This window comes from Ursus arctos, unplaced genomic scaffold, assembly GCF_023065955.2.
Source record: "Ursus arctos isolate Adak ecotype North America unplaced genomic scaffold, UrsArc2.0 scaffold_36, whole genome shotgun sequence".
Lineage (NCBI taxonomy): Eukaryota > Metazoa > Chordata > Mammalia > Carnivora > Ursidae > Ursus > Ursus arctos.
The window spans coordinates 2,648,367-2,671,015 of NW_026623050.1; the positions used below are offsets into that span (position 1 = coordinate 2,648,367).

At 37.7% G+C, this 22,649-nt stretch overlaps 1 long non-coding RNA gene across 1 annotated transcript in view; it reads left to right on the forward strand.

The window, feature by feature from the left end:
- Window positions 1–22,649, forward strand: part of LOC113242064 (uncharacterized) — a 338,014-nt gene that overhangs the window by 307,271 nt on the left and 8,094 nt on the right. The window contains exons 8-9 of the long non-coding RNA XR_008957100.1: window positions 13,949–14,046; window positions 18,916–19,083. This is a non-coding gene — a long non-coding RNA (uncharacterized LOC113242064). The remainder of the gene's footprint in view (window positions 1–13,948; window positions 14,047–18,915; window positions 19,084–22,649) is intronic.

Sequence of the window (22,649 nt, forward strand, 5' to 3'; positions counted from 1 at the left end):
TGTCAAGAGGTTCATATAGTCTCTCCTAGGATTTGAATGATATGATCTGGACATTTTCTGTAAGAGAGTTTCTTGAAGTCATGTCTTATCTTTTATTACAGGATTAAAAATAATCTTCCTTCCAACTATGATGTCAAGTTACAGCTAGTCCAGCAAAAATAGTATTTGGGAGGAATTTGTTTGTTTTGGAAAATTCAATCATTATTTAATTAGCCTAAATTCTATCACTAAATTTGGCTTTTTTGTTTTGAATTTCTCTCACTTCCCCAGATTTGAAAGTTGTCTGGAGATACTAGAAACATTTGGGGTAATATGTGCAATTTATAAAGTTGCTAGCTCAGCACTGGTACTTACTGAACAATTAATAATGCCACCTGTCATTATTAGTGACAATAAAAGTAGCACATATTAAATCTTGCAAGATAGCTAGAGGCCATCAAGCCATCCTCCGTAATACTACAGATTTTAGTAAATTTTAGAAAATTATCCAGACGATTTAAAAGTTGAATTTAACATATTTACAACCTCCAAATATATCACAACGTGATTATAAATGGCTTTGGGATTTTTTTCATACTCAAAAAAAGGTCAGCTTTTACTACAATGTAAAATTTAGAGCCTTTATTGAAATATGTCTTCAAGAAAGCTGCTAAGAATTTTTATGCAACCATTAAATACACAAACTCTTGTAAAGGACAGTGTATCTCTATATACATACATATGTGTATATATGTGTGTGTATGTGTGTATTTATACATATTTATACCAAGCATGCGTGAATATACATTCTCGTATTTATCTGTACATATGTCTGCCCCTGCATCTGGAAGAATATATTTGCGTTTGCAGAGAGTTGGTCCAGTGTTCCTGTCCAAATGCAAATTTTGACTCTCTGAAGCACATTTTCATATTTGCATCTCTTTCTTTCTCAGTAGTTTTGCCAGTTGGTGTATTTCTTTGCTTATTTCCACTTTTTCTTCCTCTGCACTATCCCCCATGAAGTGGCGCTGAAAGATCACGTTAGCACAGTTCCATGATGTGAAATACCACAAGTCTGCAATTTTGGGGGCTTGAAAGCATCGCTGGGCTGAGAGGATGGAAATCTTTCAGTAATTATACCAGTTTGTATTCGTCTCACATTTGGGACCAAATACAAAACCGATCCACTCTTACTCCCTGTGAATATTCATAAAAAACAAAGTGCCAATTCTGGGCTAATCATGTATGGAACCAAACACGTTGATGAGTCCTAAGTATATACTGTCTGTATGTATACATATGAATACATATATATTTATACACACTAATTTTGCTTGTGTCCTCCTCTGTGTAATTTGTTTGTTTAGTACAGGGGTTGCTGTTATAAGTGTTAATAAGCTGCTGAAAGCTTGGCACCTATTCCTTGAAATGACAGCTATGTTAGAACCCTATTAACACTCAGAGCAGCAGTTCTGCAGCTACTAGAAATGAATTTCAAAGAAGGTAAATGAACAAAAGCGATTCATATCTCTAAGGAAAGCAAATACCAGCCCAGAACCATATATACTTTGGAAATGTACAGTATATAAAATGAAAAAAAAAAACAACAACCCTCTCCCAGTTAAAGAAACAGCGGAAGAGAACATTTGGAGAAAGGGAAACTGCCTAAAAGATTTCCAAACAACCTTGAAGACATAAATGTAAAGGATACCAAGCATAACTTCCTCTCTTTGTTTCTATTGTATTTAAACTAGGACCATGTCAAACTCAGTTATAGGAATAGAACAGTACAGGTAGAGGAAATTCACTTTTCTCTCCATGAGAAAAATTTAAATCATCTGGATTTAGCTCAAACTTTTTCCTAGTCTCTGAACTTGGAAGGACAGCATTTACTATTGTTCTCCGAGGCAGGGCCCTTTATGAGTCAGTTCACCCTGCCTTTGAACTGTCTTACTTTTGACTGTCACTGAAATTTTACAAGTTGGCTAAAAGTCCTGAGTATACTTTAGCCACGGTAACAAAAATGTGGCAAGTTAGGTTGGAAGTAGATTTTTGTGTGCTTATGTGTGTGTGCTTGTGTGTGTGTGCGTGTGCTTGTGTGTGTGCTTGTGTGTGTGCGCGCTTGTGTGTGTGTGCGTGTGCGTGTGTGTGTGCTTGTGTGTGTGTGTTTGTGTGTGTGCGCTTGTGTGTGTGAGTGTGCTTGTGTGTGTGCGCTTGTGTGTGTGTGCGTGTGCTTGTATGTGTGTGTGTGTGCTTGTGTGTGTGCTTGTATGTGTGTGCATGTGTGTTGGGAAGTTTCTATGCTGATGTTGAACAGGGGATAGTTTTAGTCTAAATTAATATTAAATTGTATTCATCTTCTAAGACCCTTGTTTCTGAAATCAAATGGAAAGGAAACATAAAAAGATTTTAACGTGTCAACTTAGGCACGGATATTAGAAATCTTAGATAGCTTTCAGAGTTGGTATAAAACTAGCAGCCAAAGGTGATAATGGGCAGTTTTATCCCTAGAGTAATTTACATTACTTTTATCTCTTTAATGTGAGGACTGTAATGTCTTGGACATACAGTAGCACTATCTTTGAATTTGTAGCACCATAATATCTATTATATAATATATTGTATATAGTACACTATTCATTCTCTTTCTGTATATGGCTCCTATGCCCTCTAAACAGAAATCTTGAGAAGTCTTTGGGACAGATAGAAAACAGGTATAGACTCTAAAAATCTGTGTAAATGTAAACCGGGAAACCATTCTCTATGCGTGTGTATGGGTTCGCATACACTGATAAGGTTTCACAAATCAGTTTGCGACAGACGGTTTTCTGGGTAAGGAGACGCTACAGATGTTCTTCGACACGCTAACTACAGATGCTCTTACCTCAGATTCTATCAACCAAAACTTGCGTTTACCTGCCCTTCTGTACGTCAACAGCAAAATGACAGTTGATACTTATTATGATTATCCTAAAGGGACTCAAATGAGGTGAATTTTTGCTTTTTCAGTTACTCGTATTTGAGTATGTCTAGTATTGTTTGTATAAAGTGATTTTTAAAAAGGCATTCTAACATCTTAACATACGTAATTAATGTATGATATAGAGTAGCCCTACTTTTCAGAATGTTTGATTAACCCAAACACATATTCCATGTCTAGCAGAAAACAGGGCAAACTTGAATGAAACTGCATTTATTGGAATTTTCTGAAGACTCGTATTCAGAAGTGCCAATTACCTATTGTTTGTGAACTGTCCAATATTATAATCTTCTGAAATTATCTGTGAAATGGGATCTTCTCATTCAAATGACAACAGCAAAAACAAGGACTACATACCATTACCATTTCCAATAGTAAAAACTAACTTAATTTTATTCTTTCAGTTTTTAAAATAATTATTTTATTATAAGCCTATTATTTAAAACATTAGATAAATATAGAAAAAAGTCAGGAAGCAAGCACATATAGTTCCATGATTTACCATGGAGGAAACCCACAGGTGGCCACCACATAGGCAAAGAAGTATCAATTGCAGCGTCTTAGAATCCAATCACTGTCTTCTCTCTCCCTCCCATCCACAGTAACCAACATCCTTACTTTCATGCTTTTCTTTAGTTTTACCACCCAAAGTCAAATTTAGTTTTAGTTTTCAGTTTGTAACTATTTCAAATAATGCTGCCATAAACAATGTTTCACGTGTCCCCTGGAGCACGTGGGCATGCGGTTTGGTTGGATGGATATCTATGAGAAGAATTGCTGAGACATAAGGGATATGTACTCTCAACTTCAGAAGAGAATGCCCACCTGTTTTTCAAAGTGGCTGAAAGAGGACACAAAGAAATGGAAAAACATTTCATGCTCATGGATTGGAAGAACAAACATTGTTAAAATGTTTTACTACTCAAGGCAATCTATACAATCCCTATCAAAATCCCACCAGAATTCTTCACAGAGCTAGAGCAAACAATCCCAAAATTTGTATGGAACCACAAAAGACGCTGAATAGCCAAAGCAATCCTGAAAAAGCAAAGCAAAGCTGGAGGCATCACAATTCTGGACTTCAAGCTACATTACAAAGCTGTAGTCATCAAGACAGTATGGTACTGGCACAAGAACAGACACACAGATCAATGGAACAGAACAGAAAACACAGAAATGGACCTACAACTATATGGTCAACTTTGATAAAGCAGGAAAGAATATTCAATGGAAAAAAGACAGTCTCTTTAACAAATGGTGTTGGAAAACTGGACAGCAACATGCAGAAGAATGAAACTGGACCACCTTCTTACACCATACACAAAAATAAGTTCAAAATGGATGAAAGACCTAAATGTGAGACAAGAAACCATCAAAATCCTGGAGGAGAATAGAGGCAACAACCTCTTTGATCCCCCCTGTAGCAACTTCTTATTAGACACGTTGTCAGAGGCAAGAGAAACAAAGCAAAAATGAACTTTTGGAACTTCATCAAGATAAAAATCTTCTGCACAGCAAAGGAAACAGTCAACAAAACTAAAAGGCAGTCTACGGAATGGGAGAAGATATTTGCAAATAACATATCTGATAAAGGGTTAATATCCAAAATCTATAAAGAACTTATCAAATTCAACACCCCAAAAACAAATAATCCAGTTAAGAAATGGGCAGAAGACATGAATAGACATTTTTCCAAAGAAGACATCCAGATGGTTAACAGGCACATGAAGAGATGCTCAACATCACTGATCATCAGGGAAACACAATCAAAACCATAATGAGATACCACCTCACACCAGTCAGAATGGTTAAAATTAACAACACAGGAAATAACAGATGTTGGCAAGGATGTGGAGAAAGGGGAGCCCTCTTACACTGTTGGTGAGAGTGCAAACTAGTGGAGCCACTCCGGAAAACAGTATAGAGGTTCCTCAAAAAGTTAAAAATAGAACTACCCTAGGATCCAAAAATGTACTACTACGTATTTACCCAAAGGTTACAAAAATACAAATTCAAAGGGGGTACATGCACCTGATGTTTATAGCAGCATAATCAACAATGGCCAAACTATGGAAAGAGCCCAAATGTCCATCAACTGATGAAAAGATGTGAGATATATATATATATTACTCGGCCATCAAAAAGAATGAAATCTTGCCATTTGCAATGATGTGGATGGAGCAAGACTGTATTGTGCTAAGTGAAATAAGTGAAATAAGTCAGTCAGAGAAAGACAAATACCATATGATTTCACTCATGTGTGGAATTTAGGAAACAAAACAGATGAATGTGTGGGAACAGAAAAAAAGGAGAGAGGGGGAGGCAAACTGTAAGAGACTCTTAGAGAACAAACTGAGGGTTGATGGAGGGAGGTAGGAGGGGCATGGGCTAGATGGGTGTGGCTATTAAGGAGAGCGCTCATTGTGATGAGCCCTGGGTGTTGTATGTAAGTGATGAATTTATTGATTCATCAATAAATTTGTTGATTTGTTGGAGTTTTATTTTTTTATGTTACATAAAGGAGACTTTTGTTAGCTGTTCCAGGTACTCCATAGTGTGATTTGGTTTTTTATCCTCTAATTAACGTATTGTGAATAACAGGAAATCTATTCAAATGTAAATTTTTTTGCACTAATAGGGGTGGAGGGGGTAACTGAATGGGAAGAAATCAGAGAAGGGGACAAACCATATAAGACTCTTGACTCCGGGAGACAAACTGAGGGTTGAGGAAAGGGAGGTGGGTCGGGGGATGGGGTAACAGGGTGATGGGCATTAAGGAGGGCCCATGATGTGATGAGCACTGGGTGTTAAATGCAACTGATGAATCATTGAACATTATATCAAAAACCAATGATGTACTAAAAATTTTTTAATTTTTTGGTCAGTTTTAAGTTAATTTGTCTAGATATCCTTTATTTAACTTAAATTTTCAAAGTTATTGACATAATATTGTTAATATCCGTAGCATCTGTAGAGATGTCACTATTTAATACTGACATTGATTATTTATGCCTACCATTTTAAACATTTTATTAGTTTTATCAGGGTTTATCAATTAGTCTTTAAAAAACAAATTTAATTTTACGGGTGTTTTCTATTATATGTTTACTTAATTTACAATTTCTCCTTTTTTCCTTAGTGTACTTTCATCTGTTCTCTTTAGGTTAAATTTCTTTTTTTCTTTTTCCTAACTTTAAAAGATCGAAGCTTACTTCTTTGAGTTTTAGTTTTTCTTTTTTTTTTTCTAATAATGCATTTAAAGCTATAAATTCCATTTATAAATAGCTTTAGTAGTATCCTCGTATGTTTTGATAGGTCATAATCTCATTATCAATTGGTTAAAAATATTTTCTAATGCCTCTTTTCATTTTACTTTGATCCATGAGCTATTTAGAAGTATATTGCTGAATTTTCAATCATGTGGGGATTTTCTAGTTTTTTTTTTTTTTTTTTTTTTTTTACTGATTTCTAGCTTCTTTACACTGAAATCAGAGCACATATCCTGTATGATTTCATTCTTTAGGAATTTGTTGAAATTGTTTTATGGCCCAAGATATGGTCAGTTTGGGGAAAATTTTATATGTGTTTGATAAGAATGTGTATATTCTGAAATGGTGGTCACAATTTTTTATGTATTTCAATTATGTTTCTTTATGATCCTGTTGTTAAATATTTCCATATAATTTCTTATTTTTGTCTGTGTGTTTTATCAATTACTGAGAAAATCTTTTATTATCATTATTCATTTGTCTATTTCCTTGGTTCTGTCAATTTTTACTTTACATTTATCTGAGGTTATGTTAAGTGCATATTCATTTAGAATTGTTACATCTTTCCAATAAATTATAGTTTTTATCATTATAATATCCCTCTTTACAACTTGTACTGCCTTTTGTTTTAGAATCTATTTTGTGTACTCTTAATATAGCTACCCTAGCTTTCATTTCTTCTTTTATTTTTAACAGTTCTGCATCCTAAGATTCTAGAAATATACCTTACAAAGAGGTATTTACTTGGGTAATTCAGATGATTTGTAATCATCTGAAGTCTTTGTTTTGAAGCATTTAGTACATTTATATTTAATATTATTTACTGATATATTTGATTAAATCTACTATGTTTTCAAGTGGTTTCTATTTGTGCCATTGACTCCATGTTTCTTTTTTCTCCTCTTCTCCTGTTTTCTTTTGGAATGATTATTTTTTATAATTTTACTTTGATTCTGTTACTATGGAAGTTATGCTTTTTTAATGATTATCCTGCCTTTTTAATGATTATACTACAGATTACAGTGTGCATTCGGTACTTATAAATGTCTAATGTTTTTAAGTGCTTTTACCTTCTTTCTGAATAATTTAATTTCATTTATTCTTTACTCAATGTATATGTATATATGCAACAAAATTAGTTCTTTTATGCAGTCAATATTTATTAATATTTACTCTACTATCCATGTTTTATTGATTTTCAATCTTTCCTTAGTTTCCAGTCTTCCATCTGAGATTATTTTCTTTCATTGGAAGAAAATCCTATAGTTATTCTTTATTATAGGTCTGTTGGTGATAAATTTTCTTAGTTTCTCTGAACTATCTTTATTTAGCTCTTATTCTAGGAGAATAATTTTTATTCTAGAAAAATAATTCTAGAAAACTAGGATCCTAGATCAACAGTAACTTTTGTCCTTATACCTTAGAGATATTGTTGCATTATATTCTGGCTTCCATGTCTTCTGATGAGAAATTGACTGTAATCTGCATCTTTTCAGTGGCTGTGCTATCATACATCTTGGGATGATTTTCTTTGTATTTGTTCTGTTATGTGTCACAGAGCTTCTTAAATCTATGGCTTGATATCTTTCATCAGTTTTAGAATGTTCTTGATCATCATACCCTTAAATGTTGCTCCTGCTTCACTCTCTTTCTTCTGCTTTTAGACTTTCAACTATATATTTTAAGCTTTAGGTCTTTTAACTGAGTCACCAAAGCTAAAGAGATCTGCAGGATCTATACTGAGCCTTTGCGAATCTGTTTCTGTTTTGTGTTTTTGCTACTTTTTAAATTGCTATTTTTTGTCTCTGCATGTCCCTGGTTAATCTTTTTTTTTGAATTTCATTTTTGGTACACTGGGTGTTATACGTGAAAAATTGTTTACAGAAATAATATAGACTAGGATGATGTCTTCTACATAAGCTTTTATTTGCTTTTTCCAGATGCCTCAACACACTGTGGAGGAATTTGCATTCAGGGAAATGAATGCAGTGTCTGGCATGGAGATTCTTTAACGCCGGCCTGCAGTTATTCTAAGGCCTTATCTAATTCTAGTTACCCTTGCTCTTAGAATACAGCTCTTCCAGATCCTAACCCAAAGCCAGGGAGTTCATAGAGCCCTTCTTCTTAAAGGCCTCTGGACTCCCATGCTTAGAGCCTAGTGGTCCCCTATGCTTATGAGGAGTCCCCTTCTCAAATTAACAAATGCCTTCATAGGAAAATGCGCCCCCAAATGCACTTATTTCTGGGTCTGTTTTTCCCCAGTTCCAGGCCTGTTAATTTTTGCTACTTTGCTATTTTATTAGCTCTCCTTAAACATACTGTTTTGGTTTTGTTTGTTTGTTTGTTTGTTTTGTTCAGCTTTCTGGACTTCCTCAAGAGGAGGTTTAGTCAGAATTACCTAGCTTAGAAAATGAACATGTTGCTATAATTTCTGATCATCTAGTAGAGTATTAAGGGTATAATAATGACCTATTTCACTAGTCAAAAATATGATGATGATTAATTCCTGAAGATAGCATCTGTCCAGAGATTTGGCTAAAATCCTATAAAGTCCTCATTACTAATGTGAGGTGTATCCCTTATAATGATTATATGTAAAAATTTCCTACATTATTCTCCTATGGTTCCATTCTGTAGTCCCTATAGAAGAATGAAGTGGGATCAATAACAGTGACTTTAAACACTTATTGTCCAAAATCCTCATATCTTACAGCAAACTCTGTGGCTCCAAATACTTAAGTAGAGAAAGAAAATAGACTCATCTTGAAAATTAGCTTTGACATATAATCAAATACTTTTAGTAATTTTTTATATTGTAGTTTGGAAGACAAAAAAAATTCTAATTAACCATGGATATTTGTCTAAAATTCATACTTATAAAGGGGAAGGATGTCACCCACAGCACTACAGAACAAGGGTGTTGTCCAGAAACAGATTTAAAAAAGAATCTGAAATTCTCTAATCTCTGGTGAACCAAGTAACAACCCTGCAGTCAGAGATGATGAATCCTTTTGAGTCTTATTCCAACATTACTTGTGGAAAATAGTTTTGTATCAGGAAAGCTGTCTTGGATGCCACTTCAGGAAATTTCAATACTAAAGAGTCCAAGCACAATTATAGGCCAGTCAGGTAGGCGAAATGGTTTGGCACAGGGAGAAGGCTACACGAAAAGGCTATAAAGTATATTTAATTGGTTCTGTTTCGTTCCTGATGTTAAATATTCCTGCCCATCCTAGGAAAGTCAACTTTTTCTGTAACATGGTTACTTCTAGGTTGATGATCTTTCCAATTCTGTGGACAGATTCTCGGAAAATTTGAAAAGTTCTGTGAAGACTCATCTCTACTGATTCACCTGTCACCTCAAGTTCATATTTACTTGGGGTTAATGTATACCCTCTTAGAAAGACTGTTCAATCATTTCCTGACTTTAGTACCTAAATCTCAATGTCATTTATAGCAGGCTCTCATTTCTTCCTGGGCTTTGTGTATTCTTCTTTGGTCCAGGAGCTCCCTTGTAAATCAAAGACAGCTCCTTGTAGAGAAGGGGAGACGTGCAGGGGCAGAGGAGCCCAGAAACCGACCCTGTGTTACCGCCTCTGCTTGAGAAAGCAGAGAAGTTAAAAACACTCACTAAATAATTCCCTTTAAATCAGAAGAAAAATGATTTTTTACAGTTAACAGTTAGATGCATGATGATTAATGTTTTCAACCTTGAGGGCAAACTCTGCCTGTTTAGTATGAATTTTTTATTTCTGTGTTTCAAGTGAAAAATATCCTGGGGTCCTTTTGAATTTCAAACAATTAGTCCAAATTCAAAATGTATTAGGTTAATTGTATATTTTTAATCTAATTTTAATATTCTTTGACTCTGAAACTGATAAGCTAGCATTTATTTGCTCTTGAAACCTTTCAAAGTTTATAACAATCTTTATCTCTTTTAGATGGTATTAATGCTTAATGATAAAAGCCTGGCCTAAGGAAGAGATAACATTTAAGAACTGTATGAACCCATGGGGCCAGCATGTAAACCATCTATCTGGTCTACTCCCATTCTATGCGTATGTATTATATGTTATGGAATTCAGTGTAGGGCTTCCTCCTCTGGGGGACGATTGACTCAGATATAAGTAATAGACTAGGCAGATGTGAATGCTGTCATTAGCCATACCACTGGATTCCACAAAAAGACAAAGGGACCAATTTATACGGTCTTTGTATAAGGGGAGTAGAGGTAACTGCCTATTTTTCCTAATAGGAATATAAGAGACAGACCTGAGTTAGGATCCCTGCTCTTTTGTGTTGTTCTGGGCAAGTATAAATTTCCTGCACTATTAAATGTAGAAAATAAAACCTACTGTAATATGCAGTTAAAAAAAGTCTGAAAGGGTATACAACAAAAGGTTAATAGTACTCACCTTAGGGAAGTGATTTTGTCTTTTACCTTAGATAGATTTTTCATTTTTTTATAGCAAGAAAAAATATAACCTTAAAAAAATGTTACAAGATTGTTATGTTGTTTTCCCCCAAAAAATTGTTTTATCAAAAGAGTCTCTATTGGAAAAAGAATCTTTCATGAAGTTTCAGTTCATAAATAGATGTAAGTGGAGCTGTTCTGCTGAAGTAGAAATAAGAATGCAAAGCTCCAGGCCCTGGGCCATGTCTTCCCTCCTCACGCGGCCCCTCAGGCATCTCCATGGGGCCCTGGGCTTCCGGGACTAAGGTTTGAATCCCATTTTGATATGGGTTAATGGAAACCACAGAGTAAAGTGCCTTGAACAACGCCAGCCATGTAGAAGTTACTCAAATAATGCCATGAATGTTGTTATTGTCACCGGCTATTTTTAGAATTCGCTCTGGAAGAAAGTAGAATAATTTATGGGGGGGGGGATGAGATAACGTTGTTTTTTGCTGAAAGAACATTTACCAATTCACAGTCTCTATCATGGAAATGCTGAATTGGTGAATCTCTGTTGCTGATCCAGACTTCTGCGTGGAGCCTAACTGGCTAGTCAGCCCGTGTTGGTAGCTCAGGATTATGTAGTTTCACTTTTTCCTGGTCCAAGCCAAGCAGAAAAAATAGTACTGGGTGAGGGTGGCTGTAGTGTAGTCAGCCCAGCTTGTGTCAGCCTTCCACCATTTTCTTTACACGGGGCTGCCTGATTGTCCTACTTAAAAGCTCAACCTTGCCCAGTCTCTCAGGATCAAACCTGACCTTTGGCAAGAGGAATGAAGATGGTCAAGCTTATCATTTTGGAATTCAGCATCGATATTTGGACTCTTAATCAGTCTTTCATCTTTTCCCTCAATAAAAACCAGGCTTCCGTTGTGTGCTGGAACTGATACTTGTTAATGTTCTAGGAATTTTGCAATCTAGTGGACATCACAGAGGTAGCTCGAAGTCAGCATATCAGGAGTATTTATTTTAGGGAAATTGGTAAACTCTAAATCTCAGGTCTTTCCCCTGAAGATCCAGTTAAACATCTACCACTAGTTTAGAACTAGCTACCACCTCAAGTTCCAGTTCTTATAAATCAATCTTCATTCTTCCCTAGACCCAAGTTCCTGCCTTGGCATTGTAAGAGTTGAATCCTTCATTCTAGACAGATTCCCCTCCAATGGCAAGAGTTTGATCATTTATCCCAGCTCTAAGCTGGGACTCTGCTTTCTATCCACTCATACATCACCGTGTTCCCCATACCTGCTCACAGATCTCTCCCAAGGCCTATCTAGCTAGATTATGAATAAATCACCATTACCTGGATTTTCTTATCTTGCTGATTATGGGTCTTGAATCACCATCCTACATTCCCTATTAGGTGATATTAGGTTCCTTAATGTTTGTCTTAATGCCATTTATTGACTTCCCCTTTAATTGATCTGTTTTATCTCATAGTCTGGAATTCCTTTCAGTCTGTGGTTCTGGATCTGCTTTGCCTTCCTCCCCGTTACTTTTATTCTGTCTCAATTAACCAAAATAACTCCATATTCTCTCTGTAGAATTAAAAAAAAAGTTTTGAACATACTCCTCCTAGAAATCTTTTTTCATATTATTAGGCTTTAAATTATTTAAGTGTAATTTGTTAGTGGTTTTAATTTTAAAACCTAATTTAGCATTTTAATAAATAATAACATTTAATATCCATCATGAGGATCCCCCATATATAAAGTACTTAATTTCTTACACAGCACCTATATTTTCTCATAAAATAACTAACATTAATTGTTGCTCTCCATGTCCCAGACACTGTTCTGAATGCTTTGCATGTATTAATTCACTTAATCCTACAGAATTCCTGTGGGACATGTCCTGTTATCATCCTCATTTTACAAAGGAGGAAACTGAGATAAAGAGAAGTCTTGTAGCTAATAAATGGCAGCATGATGGCTTGAGCAAGAACTGTCTGTCTCCAGAGCCATGCTCTTAACCCTTCTGCTAGCCTGATTCTCCCTAAAATGAAGCACAGAGCTGTGCCTTATGAGAAATTCCATATTCTCCTATTGTGAAGGTTGGCAGCTCACACTGATGGGGGGAATGAGGAAGGTGTGGCCAATACAAGATCCTCAAGCTGCCAAAGTTCCCTCTCAGATTCAGGGAGAGCTGGGGAAATGACTCAATGGGGGGACCATCGAATTATATAGAATCACAAGCTAAGAAATAAATACACTACCTCACTCTCTGTTCCTTCACTTTAGTTCTTCTCCAGTTATAGCAATATTCAGTGAGGCTGGCTAGAGCAGATGCAGAAAATTGAGCAAGGAGTTATATGCTGACTTAAGCAAAGCAGCTAACAAAATCCAATTCCTTTTTGTTATTTGAGGAAATATAAAAATGCATATAAATAAACATGTTAATAACTTTATTTGAGCATAAAATTAAATATATAATATATAAATCTGTGTTTTATTATGATGTTTATACTATCTAGTAAAACTAAGGTTCCAGGGTAATATTAAGGCTAGGATAACTCTGAAAAATTCTCTACAATGCTATTTTGCCATTTACCCTCACAAAAATAACACCAAATTATATCTATCTGGTCAAGACATTTGGCATATGGAGCAGAAAATGATGACATTAAATTGCAATGAGAAAAAATGAAGAGGCAGTAGTTCTTAATCCTAGGGTATTTTCTGGAAAGTTCATAAGAGAAAATAAAACCTTGCAGGTTGATAGGCCTTAGGAATCCTCTGCATTTAAAAACCGTTTTCTCCAGGTGATTCTTATGAACATGATAGTTGAAGAACTACTCGATAGCAGGTCAAGCAAAGTTCAGAGTGATTCACTGAACAATCCTAATTTCAATCCTTAGTCTCACCCACAGGGGTGGAACCTCAAAGAGCTTTAAGGGTGGAAAGTAAGGACCATGTGCAAATGTCGGTCCCTGCATGGGGTTGAACCTTCCTTGGGGCTTTCATCACAGCTGCTTATCAATGGATTTGTGGGAAACACGCGTGAAAACCATGGAAACATGTTAAGACAGGCAACTGGAGTCTCTAACAGGATTTCCACTTTGGAGTCTAAGCAGGAGAGAGACCCAGCCGTGAGCCTGGGTTGGGTTTGTTATGGGCGTCATCCTTTGTTAACCCATTTTCTAATATCTTATTGCCAAGAAGAATAGTGGAAGGGGAGTCTGTTGTTTCTTTTCCTGCATGTTATCAGTGGAAGAAATGGTTGGATCCATTAGGTATGTCCTTAGATCTGCTCTGTCTAACCCAACAGATAGTATTATCAATTTGCAGAAGAAGAAACTGAGACTCAGAAAATGTAAAGGATGTGAACATGTGACTAATAAACAGTGGATGTGAACTACAGACCAGGTATGTGGTTCCTAGTGTTTGAATCTCCCGTTCAGACCAGGTTTTCACATTTTTATGAGTAGAACATATATGATTATAATGCTCATAATTAATTTCTGTTGAATTGAATGAGAATGGGGGAAAGACCCTGGCAAGCATTTGTGGCAGAGGCAAATCTTTTGTACTTCTCCTTTTTTGCCCCCAGTTGGCACTTTCTCTCCTTCTGCTGCTCTCAGACTTGATGCCTGGGACCACTACGTGTCTCCCAGATGCTTTGGTCTTCTAAGTGCTCCACTCAGCACTCACCACACCCCCTTCCCCATCTGTGCTTTGGCGCTCCTTCTTTTTACATGGTAATGTACTCTTCCTCTGTCCCGAATCCTCAAGACACAAAATCCTGCTGTGTCATGGTCAGATAAACTAACCCTTGCTGTTATCTATCTATCTATCTATCTATCTATCTATCTATCTATCTATCTATCCATCCGGTATTTAGCAATATCTGATCCAAGTTAAATGAAACATTTCCTTAAGGAAGTACTTCCAGGGCTAGAGAAGCACCTGATAGGAGTTCCACATTCAGTCAGGGATGCTTTGATGTGTTTAAACCAAATAGGCAGAGATTTGATCCACTTATACATAAGGCCGGCCCTGCACATTGGCCTTTATTTAAATACCCCCCAGGGAGTCTCAAGTCTTCAATGCTGCACACACAGATTCAAACCAAATATACACACTGACATTTTCTACCACCTAGTTCCCTAGAGCTCATAATATTTAAGGCCGAGCCGATGTCGGGGACCCCTCTGAGAAGGGAGCTGCTCCTCTGAGAGTTTGCCTAATGGAGCAACTGGCATTTCTTAGTTCTCTAGAGGAGTGCTGAGTTTGAGGCCTTTGCAAAGTCCCCAGGGCTATTAGTTAGCATGGAGCCCAATAGGGCAGTCTCTTCAGACCAGATCCAAGCCACCTAAGAAATCAAGTATATTGAAGACTGGAGTCTCTTCCTTCTCTTCCATCTCTCAGCTGCAAATTGCTACCTGCTTTGCAAGGAGCATGAAACAACAAAAATAACTGCTACTGCTAATATTTTAGCCTCAACAAAACATTTTTATATTCCTGCCCTCCTTTGATGCTCTCAAGTATTACTTTTCTACTTTTTTTTCCAATCTGGGATTATGATGGGACTTTTCCAAGGCCACCTAGCTAGCTGCAGGCATAACAGGATAATTTGTTAAGATGTTAAGTTGTGTTTTGTTCTCATTTTTCCAACCCCATTTTGAGATGGCCTTATTGTTCTCTAGCCCTTTGTGATGGAGTCAAAAATCAAGGGACCCCAATGACTGGTACTTTTTCTGCTTTATTTTGTAACCTAAACTCTTTGAGGGGGTCACACCAGGGAGATGGAGAGAAGTGAGAGCCCTGGGAGAGGGGGGGATGGTTGCTGCAGTGAGTATGAAAGGGAAGGGGAGGCTCTCTGAGAGAAGCAGCAGCAGTTTGGGATACTTTGAAATTGCTGCTTCCACTTCTTCAGGGAGCCTTGGGGTAGAAGTAGGACATCAGGAGGAAATGACTACGTGATCCACCTAAGAAGTCTGGAGCATAGTACCGGGGTTCCCAGGCTCCACAAAGCTATCTTGCCTAAGAAAAGTAAGCTCATGCCTGCCCCTCAGGGACCACATGGGCTTGAACAAAGATCTTGTCAGAGGTGATCAGAGACCAGAGAGGCCCTTATAAATGTCTGTTTTAGATAAAATTCCAGAACATTGGTGTCATCCTGGACTGGAAAGAGAGACCCTATAGTGACCGTGATTAGATTTGATGAAATAGGCTGGTGATGGGTAGTAAGGAGGGCACATATTGCATGGTGCACTGGGTGTTATACACAACTAATGAATCATTGAACTTTACATAAAAAACTAGGGATGTACTGTATGGTGACTAACATAATATAATAAAAAATATTATTATTAAAAAAAAAAGATTTGATGAAATAGAATTTCTGACAGATTTAATGGTTTAAAGACCTGAGTTTGTTAGGTAAAACTTAAGCCTATTAAATTGGAGAATCCTGCACTGCAAATTTAATTGTCTTTCTATGGTACTTACTTCACACAAAATTTACATTTAGATGGATCTAAATAGGGAAAATACAGCAGAGCCGTTGTTATGTATACTTGTGGCAAAAGAGAAATCCAGCCCCTGGCCCTCTTTGAATTTGTTGGCATTTAATTCTCTGACCACGAGCCACATTGTGTTTCTGGAAGACTTGATCAGTAAGCTAGTATCAGGCCTAGGATGCCCATATGGGCAAGGCTAAAGGCCCAAATGGATCTCATGAAATACGAAGTTGATAGCTTTCTGTGGGGGGAATAATGACTTATAAAACACACCGGAGGAGACTGCAGGGATCGTTTAACAATCAAACTGCTTATTAGATTTTCCAACTCCTTGAACAACTTCTAATATTTTCTATACAGAGCCATCTACATAGACCCTCTGTCTTTTGATGGTGAAACATAACAATTTTATTGTTATGTTGCTTCATAGCAGAAAAATTTTCATGATTCTGTGTTTCAGTAAAAATCGTTGATCCCCACTTAAATTAAGCTGAAGCTAAGGACTAGCCAATCCATTTACATACGGTATTTGGTCATTGCACTAAAAAAACCCCAAAAAACCAAAAACCAAACAAAAACAAAAGGAGGGGGACTAAACAGAAAAATCCCTCTCGTTAATCTCTCATCTCCTCCTTCTCTTCCTCCTTGTCTTCTCTCTTCAATATACAGACCTCAGAGAAACACTGCAGAACCACAAATTACTGTGGGGTGCAACTCCTACTTAATAATGACATCCGTAAGTTAGCCAAATCTGCCAACATCTGCAAGCTCCTCTGCAGAGTTGTGAGCCAAACTTAAAAATCATGTGTGACAGTGCTGTGGAAAATACAATTGATTCCAGTCTGATTGTGTCAGTTCCAAACGGAGACAATATTGATGATGCTGAACAGTAATCTTATTGGGCTTGGACCCAACTGAACATTGGTCTTTGTCAACTCATTATTCCTCTATCAGAGGGATCTCCGAAGATTGATCTTGCCAGCACCTCTTGATGTGTCTCACAAATCACTGTTCTCCTGTTGGCAAGCAGATTTGAGTATTGCACAGTAATTGCGGGGCTTTTTTCCTTCCCTCCCCGCCTTACTCCCTGCCGGGAGACAGCGACTACACATTGCAAGTCATTGTCATATGAAAGACCAAAAAGTTCCTAACAAGATAGAGTAGGTAGGTGCCGTCGCAGTGATGCCAAGAGCTATGGCCATCCCACTGATGTTTTGGGATTGGCAAAATAAAGTATTAAATCCTCTCTTTTCCCTTTAGACAGTTAATTAGAGAGATCCCTGAACTTTTCAGAAGTCTGCAGCATCGCCTCTAGGAAAGTTCAGCTCTGCAGTCGAAGGGTCTAGTTTGGATGATTAATGCTGTCTCTGCTTTTTTTTGCAAATTTGAAAAATGTATTGTCTCATAAGTAGCAGTGGTGAGAGGTGAAAGGCAATGGGCATAACGTTTTAGACTAATGACATTGTCTTCTTTGATTTCATCTGCCCTTTCTTGGGGCAATTTGACATTCGCCTCTAGATATAAAAGCCTTCAGAAATCAGTTAATTTAGTTAATCAATAAGATACCAATATTTAAATGGATTTCCGGTGTTCCCAGTTAAACTGGTGAGGATAAAGGCAGGCCTTTGTAATGGTGTGACAGTTGGTTTTCTTCCTGGATGAGAGCCTCTCCCAGGGAGTGTCTATCCATGTACTTTTTGGATTATTTAGCTAATTGGAGGGGACCAGGATCACATAGTTTCAGAATGTGCATTTGACATCACAGGTGTTCTCAATCATGGGGATTGGTCTGATGTTGTGGGAATTTATAACACTTTGAATCAGTGGTAGACATTTAAGTTCCAAACTTCTAGGCAAGCATTGCAGAAAGAGCCCATAACCCCATGTCTTCTGTAGTTTAAAAAAACAGGAGTTGCTTGTGTGGTGTTTACTCATGTGGGAGATGCACACTGAAGCTGCTGGCTGAGGCTGCTTCTTTCATTTTGACTCCCTTTAGCTTTACATTTTTCCCCCACTCAGACCTGTGTCTTGTGAAGAGTTAAAATAAGCTGAAATAAGTGATCTTTAGCAAAAAGAGATTTTCTACAAGCGTAATGAAGTGAAGATCAGATGCGATAAAATTTTCGTATACAGTGTCTTGGAGGTTCCTGATAGTGATGCTTGTGGAATTAACAGAATCCAAGATACTGTAACTTCTTTCTTGCTGTCCATCATCTTCTCCTGGAGTTGACTCTATTTACTTCTCACACCTTTCCTGGGTTGGAGAAAGTAATTGAGTGTGGGGGGATTTGACGTCCTCCTCCTGGGGTGGCAGGCTGCGTCAGGACGTAAAAATAAACAAAAGATAGTTCATTGTGCCTGCATATCAAGCTTAATTATCCCGCCAGAACATGAAAGCAAGATTTACACCAGAGGATTGACAGTGCAGATAATGGAGAGTTGACTGTTTAGAATCATTTGACACCACAATCAGAGGGTCACCCGCACTGAGGGTGAGGGCAAGGTCATGCTGTTTCCTCCCCCTCCTTCATGGGTGAAAACAGCACAACTTGGTCACCATGGTCAGTCTCCAAGATACACTGAGTAACAAGTAGGAAGATGAGAGGAACATCTCATCTCTTATTATCTGAGTTTTAGGTGAGAATATTGGTGTTTCTGAGCTGATTGGATAGATGAAGAGTCACCTGATGGAGAAATCGTGTCTTATTTTTGACTGTTGACTCATCACGAAAAAACAAAATAACTTTTTCTCTCTTACTTTGAAAATTGGCAGTCATTTTATCACATCAAGAAAGCTTGATCCCTGTCGGCGGAAATCACTATAATTGTTGGATATGCTCTATAGTGAGTACTGGTTTGCGTGCTCAGGAAATCCTCCTGTAACATCGCTAAACAAAAGTCGGAAAACAAGAGGAGGGTCAACAAAAAGCCTGTACCTAAGGTACCACTTTCTTTTTGCCTTTTCTGTCATTTTATTTACTTTTTCTGAGTGATTGAATTGTATTGTTTCTGGTCATTTCTCATGCCTACTTTGCGACACCTTTCTGAAATGGATAATAGATGTTTACATAAAATTACTGAGGATGAGAAGATCCAGGATCAGAGGGAATCAGAGGGTCTTAGCAGGAGCCTCTTGGGTATGGCATTGGTGCTGCCAAGACCACATGTGCAACGGAGGCTGTCGGGTGGCTTTAGCAGGTACTTGTGGCCTTCCAATTTCTAATAAGATACAAAAGACTTCTAATGGTTAGCGGTTTTAATGCTGGCTTTTACCTCTTCCCAAGATGGCCATTTTAAACGGGAAATTAAAAGACACCACAAAGATTCTATAGTTCTCAAAACAAGCAATCCAGAGAGCCCTATTAAATATGTGTCTTGAACCCACCTGTGTGAGTGAGCCACCAGTCCCCTCCTTCCAGACACGAGATGTCCCATTAGCTGTTTGGCCTGAGTATCACGAAGGTGCCATTAAATTTTTGCACTGAAGCTTATACTTCTTATATCAGGAATCAAAACTAACTTCATGGGTCTGTGACCTCCCTGTTCAGTCAGGCAGGGCCCATGCTTGCTTAATGATCCGCTGTTTCCATCTTGAGATTATTAAGAATTTTTGAACAAAAAGCCCCGCATCTTCCTTTTGCACTGAGCCCCGCTCTTTATGTAGTCATTCGTATTAGGAGCCTCTGATTTGCTCTCTTTCTCCTTCCATCTTTTATAAGCAATTGGATGGTAGAGAACTATGGGCAGAGAAGCACATAGGGAGTTGTTTGGGCTCTGAGCAAGTCTCATGCTCAGTATGCAGAGACCAGAGCCATCACATAACTCACACTCCCCTCCCAATTATCTTGGTCGTACTTTTCCAATGGAACCAGTCAACTGCTTTATCCTTTCATGTCATGACAGTTACATTTCATTTTCAATTATACTTAGAATTCCCACTAACATTAACATTGACTTACAAAAAATAAAAACAGTATCCCTCTCCCCTTTGAAAACTACAAAGCAAAATAAATCTGAAGCCTCATCATAATATTCCTTAGATAAAGATGGGAAGAACGTGGACGGAGCCAATAGCTGCCCTCCACAAAAAATGCCTGTTCTAATTTCTAAATCTTGCCTACCATTGTACCATTTGCAGATGTTTAATAAAAACTATTTTATCTCTGATAGTATTTGGCAATATGACTGTCAAAACTTAGTTTTTTAGGGAGCGTATCCAGGATGTTTTTGATATTACTGTCAGGCCGTAGATGGGGCTTCTGTCCTGGCTTTTTTCAAATGGGTTGTCCTTTGGCCTTCTCTCCCAGCCTTGTTGTCTGTGGTGTTGGGCGGCAGCTCACTGCAGAGGCTTCCAACAATGACTGTTCCCGCTTTGCAAATATTTGCATGATTAATTTTTCCTGATGTGTGTATTTCCAACCATGAGTACAAACAGCTTTTCATTTCAAACAAGTGAGGAGGCACCCTGAGGGGCAAGATCATACATTTTTATGAAGTTGCTGCTGTGGAAATTTATAATTTTTGCAGAAAATTTCACTTTTTTTTCTGGGGCAAAATGAAAATTTAATACCTGTGAACACTGCTTTTCATTTTAATAAAATAAAGTGACGGCAAGAATAAAACATATTTAGATTCTTATAATTTTTAGGGGGAGGGGGAGTACTCTGTTCTCTTTGCGGTTACATAGCACCTTCCCAACACCAGTAGGTGCTTATAACTTTCAAACTTGCGTGTGCCTCTCCTCCTACAAGAAAGAACTCATGGGCCGCTTTGTCAGTTACCAACATAATACACCAAGGAAATAAAACCTAGGTTATTAAGCATTTGAGAAAAATTTCCTGATGTGAGGAATCAATCCCAGAAATTTCCGTGATGAAATCAGCAAAGAAAGCATTTGCTTTCTCACTGTGGAAGGAAAAAAATTTTTTTGTTCTGTAAGGTTCTAGTAAAATAAATGTGTCATTTATTTTGAGTTTCTGTTTTGAGTCGCCAAGAACATTTAAGAGTCTGTGACCTTCTAATTCAAGAGTCCTTGACCATTTAATTCACTTTAGGAGTTTGAACTTGAGTGACTAATCTAAATGTTTGTCTAAAGGCAAAACAGGATTTCCTAAAGTGTGGTTCTCACAGACTGCTGTCTGGAGGCACAGGAGATGACTTTAGGTGCTCCAAGGATGAATATTTTTTGTTTTAAAAACATACATAGTTTAATGAGTGATTGAATATGTTGTGTGTGTGTTGTAATGTCAACCAGCACACCAAATCTGAGGTTTTAGCAAATCCTGCTAGTAGTACCTTAGAAATATCCAGTATCCCATCTCACTGTGTTCACACTGTACTCCTGACCCATCCAACCATGATGTCGCTGCTGAATTAAGACCATACTCTCCTAACGGACGTCTCTGCTTCTACCCTTGCCTCCCTGCCATTGCTCCTTCTTACGGGAATCGGAAAGAAGCTTTAAAAACCCGAGTTAGATTCTGTCATTCAGAGTTGGATACTGATTTTGTCAGCTCCAAATCTTCCAGAGTCTTCCCATCTCATCCATAATTAAAGCCTTGCCACGTCCTTGCCATCGCCCATAGGCCCTGCTGGGTCTTCCCTTTGGCTGCTTGTCTGATTCCATCTTCTACCACTCTCTTCCTTTCTCTAAGCCCCAGCTTCCTTGTTGTTTCTCAACCATGCTGAATATACATTAGTTTCGGGGCCTTTGGAGTTCCTTTTCCTTCCCTATCTAGAATTCTCTTTTCTACCTATCCACCTGGCTCTCTCACCTACTGAATTCAAGTCTCTGCACACAAATGTCACCCAGTTTGGCTCTTTCCCTCTCTATCCCCTTACCCTGCTTTGTGTTTCTCCATAGTTGTTATGCCCAGTAGTAAAGAGATGGCCCCAATTTGTCATCCCATCTAGTACCTGCACCCTTTTTCCATGTGACTTTGTAATCTCTCTCACTCTGGCACTGGATTTGGCTAGGACTTGCTTTGACCAATGGGACGGTAGCAGATATGATGCAGGCAGAAGCTTGAAAAAGCTTGTGCTCATTTCTTTTTATTATTCTTCTGCAATTTCTATGAATCCATGCTGGAGGATAAAGTACATGGAGCAGGAATGAATCACCCTAGTGATCCCAGCTACTGTGTCCTAGACCAGCCCACAGAAGGCTGACTTATGACTCTCTGTGAAGAAATTCAATGGAGAGTAGAGGAGCTGAGGGGCCAAGCCCTAAATAAATGACCCACAGACTCATGAAGGAAATAAATGCATATTATTTTTAAGACACTTAGTATTGGACTGTTTTGTTATGTTGCACTACTGTGCGAAAATATGGCTCTTATATCCCCTAATGACATATTACATTTGCGTACAATACATATTACAAATGTATCTACACTAGAAGTTCCCAAGAAGAAATGCTCTGTCAGTTATAGTTACTTACAGTGGATCATGTCAGGCACATAATAAATATCTATTTAATAAAAATTTGTTGAACTCAGTGCATTTTCT